The 6,733-nt window shown below is 37.6% G+C and overlaps 1 long non-coding RNA gene across 1 annotated transcript; it reads right to left on the reverse strand.

The window, feature by feature from the left end:
* Nucleotides 1-516: 516 nt before the first annotated feature.
* On the reverse strand, nt 517-1,345 carry LOC134802272 (uncharacterized). Its single transcript, XR_010145827.1, has 2 exons — nt 1,143-1,345; nt 517-898 (listed from the first exon to the last, which is right to left on the reverse strand). It is a non-coding gene; the product is annotated as an uncharacterized LOC134802272 (long non-coding RNA).
* Nucleotides 1,346-6,733: the final 5,388 nt, after the last annotated feature.

Genomic DNA, 6,733 nt, shown 5'->3' on the forward strand with positions numbered 1-6,733 from the left:
TGACATAAATAAAACAGCTGGTATAAACTGGAAATATATAGCTACAAACAGGGATAGATGGAAGTCCTTGGAGGAGGCCTTCACCCGATGAGGGGTTCTTGTCCACCACATATAATACTTTGTATATTTGTAATATGTAAAAAATGACTTAACAATAACTAATTCAAAATGACATTATACTTACCTAAAATAAATGCTGACTATGTAATTGAATGAAATGTAACGAAATTGGACTTGAATAAAAGGCTTTTTTTTTTTTTTTTTTTTAATCATTTTACCCATGTTCATTCACTGATATCTATGTGTTAAAATTGTTAAATATGAAACGGTGTCGTCACGCCATCTAGCCGAGGATAGGCTAAAGGTGTGTGCGCCATCTATTCGAGAATGACTTTTGCTTCAATTCCGAGGCACTTTTTTTCCTTAGACTTTATTCGTCTTATACGAAGTTACATATGTCTTTGGCTATAGTAATGTTATGTATAATTGCGACCCAAGGGTTAATCAAAAACATGATTAGAAAATGTCGTTTATATTATTTAACTTCGCAAACTTACAAGAAAATTAGTGAATATTTGCGAAGAATTTCGACTACTAAAGCCGTATTTAATGATCGTCGTTTAGTTATAATATTGACAATGCGATGGAAACGGTTGCGGGCACGGCGACGGGTACGGTTGTGGGCACGGTTGCGGGCACGGTTGCGGACAAGGACTGGGAGGCGGGGTAAGCACGACCGCCGGCCCAGAGCACGGGGGTAAAGGCGGTAAGATCTGGATGGCCGGTGGGCTGTAGCGGGGCGCACCAGCCGGGCCGATGCAGACGGTGGGCGAGCCGAGGCCGCCGGTGCAGCGCCAGCCCGACTCCGCGGGGGCAGACGCGGCGATGGCGGTTAGGGCTAGAAGAAAATCTGGGATAATTACGTCTATTGGGTAAGTGATGTATGTTGTTTAGATAAAACATATTTTTAGAGTTCCATACCCTGAGGGTAAAAACGGGACCCTATTAGTAAGACTCCGCTGTCCGTCTGTCTATCACGTCCAGGCTCTGTAACTCGAGAACCGCGTGAACAGTTGAAATTTTCACAGATGATGTATTTCTGTTGCCGATGCCCGGTCTAACGTGAGTCATCCTTAACTTACCTAGGAATAATAAGCACCGGCCAAGCATCATAGCTGTGTGTCGAAAATGATTGAAAATCGGCCCATTTATATACTTTACATAGTTGAAACTAAAATATACATTACCTTACGGCCAACGAAGCGTAACAAAACGTGGATAGACGAATTTAATGTTTAAAATTCAAGCTTGATTGAAGTAATATTGATACAATTTTAATGTTGACTTTTAAGCGATCTAAAAAGTGTAAACGCACTAAATTGAATAAAATGTTCTCCTGGCTTAAAAAACCGGCCAAGTGCGAGTCGGACTCGCACACGAAGGGTTCCGTACCATTATCTATAAAAACGGTCACCCATCCAAGTACTGACCCCGCCCGACGTTGCTTAACTTCGGTCAAAAATCACGTTTGTTGTATGGGAGCCCCACTTAAATCTTTATTTTATTCTATTTTTAGTATTTGTTGTTATAGCGGCAACAGAAATACATCATCTGTTAAAATTTCAACTGTCTAGCTATAACGGTTCGGGAGATACAGCCTGTTGACAGACGGACGGACAGCGGAGTCTTAGTAATTTTCCCGTTTTACCCTTTGGGTACGGAACCCTAAAAACGACCTTCAGAGTTCAAAAGATTTTTTTCACCACACGAACTGGTAAAGGCACTCTCGATTGTTCCAATAGCAAAGTTGCATTTTATTCACATGTGAGGCAAAGTAATCAAATGCAAATTTTGAGTTGTTATCTTATGTTTGCTCATTGAATTGACTTTTAGGTAAATGATGATTTTGGAAGATAAATATTTAATAACATTCTTGATTTGGTTTCTTTTTGTTTGATATCTTACAGTTAATATTTTCTTCGGGTTGGTGTGGTGAAAATTATTATTTCACTCGGAGGCAAATTTTGTTTAACCCTCGTGCTTTGAAACCCTCGCAAAGCTCAAAATTCCATTTTTCGAATTTTAGAATCTTTCGCTTGCTCAGGTATCAATATTTTGATATTAGCATGAGCGGTTAAACAACAACTTTGCCCCCTTGTAAAACTAATAACTATTTTAAATATCTACGAAGTTGGAAAGCAAAATTCGAAGCGAGTTTAATTAAACAGTTAGAAGTTCGAATAATTCTTTTGTATGATATTGGCCACTACACATCATTGGCCTTTCCTAACAAATCATAAAGAATCAAGCGAAAACAAGTCTTATTAGGAGTGGCCAATTACTATGTAGTGGCCAATAAATATAGCAGTCACCCTATAGAAGGCAATCCAGCAGACGAATCGCCTAATGGTATACAATTGCCATCGCCATGGATGCCTGCCACGCGTTACGCTAAGATAACCCCCTCAGGCACAGTATAAATAATAGTACTACCGTACAGAAAGGACACTTCCTACAAACACGAAGTTTGAGAGCGGTTCAGGGTCGAATCATACTATCCCTTTCGGGTACCTAATGATTCTCCGATAAACTTTTAGCAGATCATCGATTCGACGACAACGATTCGGCGAACATCGTTTCTCAGAGTCATTTATTTGTCAATGTAACTTCTGGTCAACTAACGTTACGTAGACTCTTGGTTCACATACCGTTCAGTTTGCTTCTGTGTAAATTCGCAGAACTATTATTGGACGATTTCCATTTGGCAGAGTAATCGTTTCGTTTAAGCAATGTTTAGTCGAATAACGTTTCACATTTTACATATAAGTAAGTCGTTATTTTCGAAACAAAAGAATGAAATAAAATATTATCATTTTTTAAGTAAATGCGTTAAGTATAATTATGTATATAAAGTTACGAAGAAGTTAGCGAATATGTAGTGTCAAACTCGTGGTAAGGCTACAGTTGCACTTCATGAAATTGGTGGATTTCAGGAGGAAATGCTTGAGTTACTTTAGAAAATACCGAAATCATAATACACATGCCTTTCAAAATTGAGGGGTTCCGTCAATTCCTCATGGATTACAACATCAGATCAGAACCAAAATTATTATGGGAATAACTCGCAGGTAACTTTTTTCAAACAAAAAAAGAATAACTCAAATCGGACCATGGGTGCTGGAATAATCGCTAAACATACTACTTAAAAAAAATCATCATCATTATCATCAATTCATCAACAATCATCATCATCGGGTGCACTTCATCAATAATTGAAATGTCACCTTATTTTATAAATTTTTTTAGCATTAGAAAGAAGGTAAGCGACGTTGACATGTCTTTTAATTGAAAAAACGCTTTTTAAAAATCAGTAACTAAGTATTACTTATGAAAGCAGAAGAATATAAATGATCGTATTAGATTCGTGAATGTTAAATATTTGCCATGACTTATTTTTAAAAAGAGTTTTTCATTTAAAAGACACGTCAAGATTGTTTACCTTTTTTCTAATGCAAAAAAAACGAACATTCAATATTAATGCCAAATGAACATTCGACCTATTGTGTTTCGACCAATGGTTTCTCGGGTAATTATGACAGTTACTAAATGCTAATTCTAGGAATAGTAAATATGCGTATCAATGTTCTGCTTATTGACTACTCTCGCAAATGACTATTATGCGTAACGAGATTCGGCGAATCGTTACTCTGCCAAACAACCCGTCTGCGAATCGTTGTCGGCGAAACAAAAATCGGCATATTTTTTTTCGGAATATCAATAGGGCACCATCCCTTTCTAATGTGTGGCACTATCCCTTTCGGCTATTTAGGGTTGTCAAAATTCAAGTAATTATGTTATTTGTGGTCGTGCACGCAAAAGGACGTCAAGTGGTGCCAACCCTAATAATGGCTCGGAGTAATGCTGAGCCGAACGGAGCCGAGTTTGCCCGAAGTTAGGAGTGTCTCCCCACTGCCTCAGGTTCGCTTCTCAGGCCGGCCCAAGGCCAAAAGCAATTAAACCATAGATATTAATTTATGAACGGTGTATTCAAAGGCTCATATACTTGACCCTCTTCATAGGCATTAACTAGGCCTAGGCTTACAACACCTACGTTTGATTTATGACCTAGCTTTTCAGAAACCGTGATGACAAGGGATTACTGTGTAATCTGACCCTGGCCGGAATCCTACATTTTCCCAGATTTGATTTAAATCTGTTTAACAAGTATGTATAGTAAAGTAAAGTATGTACGTGTAAACTGAAATAAATGTCACATAGGAAAGGAAAAGTGACCAAGGCTGGAATCGAACCAGCGTCCTCTGCATTCACGGCAGCTGCCTAAACCTAACCTGTCCTGCAGTTTGGCAGAAGAAAAAACTAAACTTAACCTGTCCTGCAGTTTGGCAGAAGAAAAAATCTGTACAAATAAATAGGGTCTATTTCGCCTGAATAAATGATTTATTTATTTCTTTTTTTTTAACTACTCGGCCAGCCGAGTAAACGCGGCATGGGTAAAATTTATTAAGTAGCGTAAAACGGGGTGAGTAGGTTTCGCGGGGAGAGGTGGGTTATGAATGGGGAGAGAAGGTTTGAGAGGGGGGTGAGAAGGGATTTTAAGGCTACTGCTACAAAAATAATGTATTACAATTTAAAATGGAGCTATAGTAATACGCATAATAAAAAAAAAACGATCCAACAATCTTCCAAAATCACCTTTGTATGAAAACCCCTCTCACCCTAAATACGAGACACTACGGGATGAGGTGGGTTTTCCTCTTTATCGTCAAAGTTATGAAATGGAACTACCCAAAATAAAATAAAAACTAAAATACAAACGTCCGGAACACTTATTCAGTTTTCATATGTAAAAATAAAATGTTATCGAGGTTTGAATTTCAGTTTTCACCGTACTCACCCCATTTTACGGTATGGCTCGTTGTTTTAGTTTCTTTATCAACACCTACGTTTGATTTTTGAGCTAGATTTTCAGAAACCGACGACAAGATATTACTGTGTAATCTAGAACTGCCCCGAATCCTGATTCATACTTACCAGTGAATGTCTCGGATTTTATCAGTATCAGTATATTTATTGCATCATCATGTTGTTTTTACAAGGTGTTCAGGTATTTTATATCTGGATCAAACATGAACCCTGTTAGGGCATAGCAATCTTATAACTATATCTTATATCTAATAATTTACATAATACCATTCTTGCATAAAAAAAAAATAAAAAATTCAACATATAGCATTAAAAATTGGTGCAAATCATATTTAAAAAATAATTTTCAATAATACAATAATACATATCTTTAATTTTGGATGAACTTCAAACATTCAAATTAATTAGAATTATACACTGAGATTATAGTGTTCATTAAATTAGTTATGGATGTAAAAGACGAATTATCAGTTTTCCGAAAAAAATTCTGCAGTGGAATAAATGTTCTTTTGTAATAAATATTTTTTTAACTGGGTTTTAAATTTGGGTATACTAGTTTCATTTTTTATGTTAGCTGGTAAATTATTATAAACTTTGACGCACATTGCAAACGGGCCGTTATGTACCATTTGTAACTTTGAGGTTGGTCTTTCCAATTTATTTCGTGGACGTAAGTTTTCTGGTCGCGAATGTTGCGGAAATAATTGCATATTTCCTTTAACAAACATGCTCGCCTCTAAGACATAAATTGATGGCAGAGTTAAAATTCCTAGCTCTATAAAACACAGCCATATCTTAACCTGTTTGAAAAGCTCACAACCTTATTTTATTTATTTAGGTCCATGACAATGTGAAGTAATACGAGTAAACTCTAGGCTCGTCCTGAGGTTCGCGAAGTTGGAATCTCGACAAAATGCGATTTTTAATTATATAATAAATATAAAATAATTTAGCCTATATACGCCCCACTGCTGGGGACAGGCCTCCTCTCAAGCACGAGAGGGTTTAGGCTATAGTCCCCACGCTGGCCCAATGCGGGTTGGGTTAGGTTAGGTTAGGTTAGCTTCACATACACCTTTGAATTCTTCGCGGATGTATGCAGGTTTCCTCACGATGTTTTCCTTCACCGAAAAGCTAGTGGTAAATATCAAATGATATTCCGTACATAAGTTCCGAAAAACTCAATGGTACGAGCCAGGATTGAAAGTCGGACGTCAGATCCACTCGGCCACCACCGCTGTGTTTTTTAACTATTTTGTGAAAAAAGTAAGTTGTAGTAGGACTACGTTTGGGTAGTTTTAGAGTACATAATTAACTAAAATTACAAATCAGTCGTCACATTAAACATTCAACCTCTATTTGACCTGTACAAACTCAAGCGCTAACGCTCAACGATCCATACCACAAACCATATGACAGTACGGCGCCATCTATATTATATGCAAAACAATGCAGTCACCGCGCCAAATTCAACACGCTCGAAATGACAGGCGCTGTCAAAATGCCTGACGGGTATGGAGAGCTGTTGGCAGGGCGATGATTTATTGCGGGGGGTGCTATTGCAATCGCACTTAGCATGAGCAAAGACATATGTAACTTCGTATAAGATGAATAAAGTCTAAGGAAAAAACATGCCTCGGAAATCAAGAAAAAGTCATTCTCGGATAGATGGCGCACACACCTTTGGCCTATGCTCGGCTAGATGGCGTGACGACACCGTTTCATATTTAACAATTTTAACATATAGATATCAGTGAATGAACATGGGTCAAAATGATATAAAAACAAT

This window comes from Cydia splendana, chromosome 24, assembly GCF_910591565.1.
Source record: "Cydia splendana chromosome 24, ilCydSple1.2, whole genome shotgun sequence".
Classification (NCBI taxonomy): Eukaryota; Metazoa; Arthropoda; class Insecta; order Lepidoptera; family Tortricidae; genus Cydia; species Cydia splendana.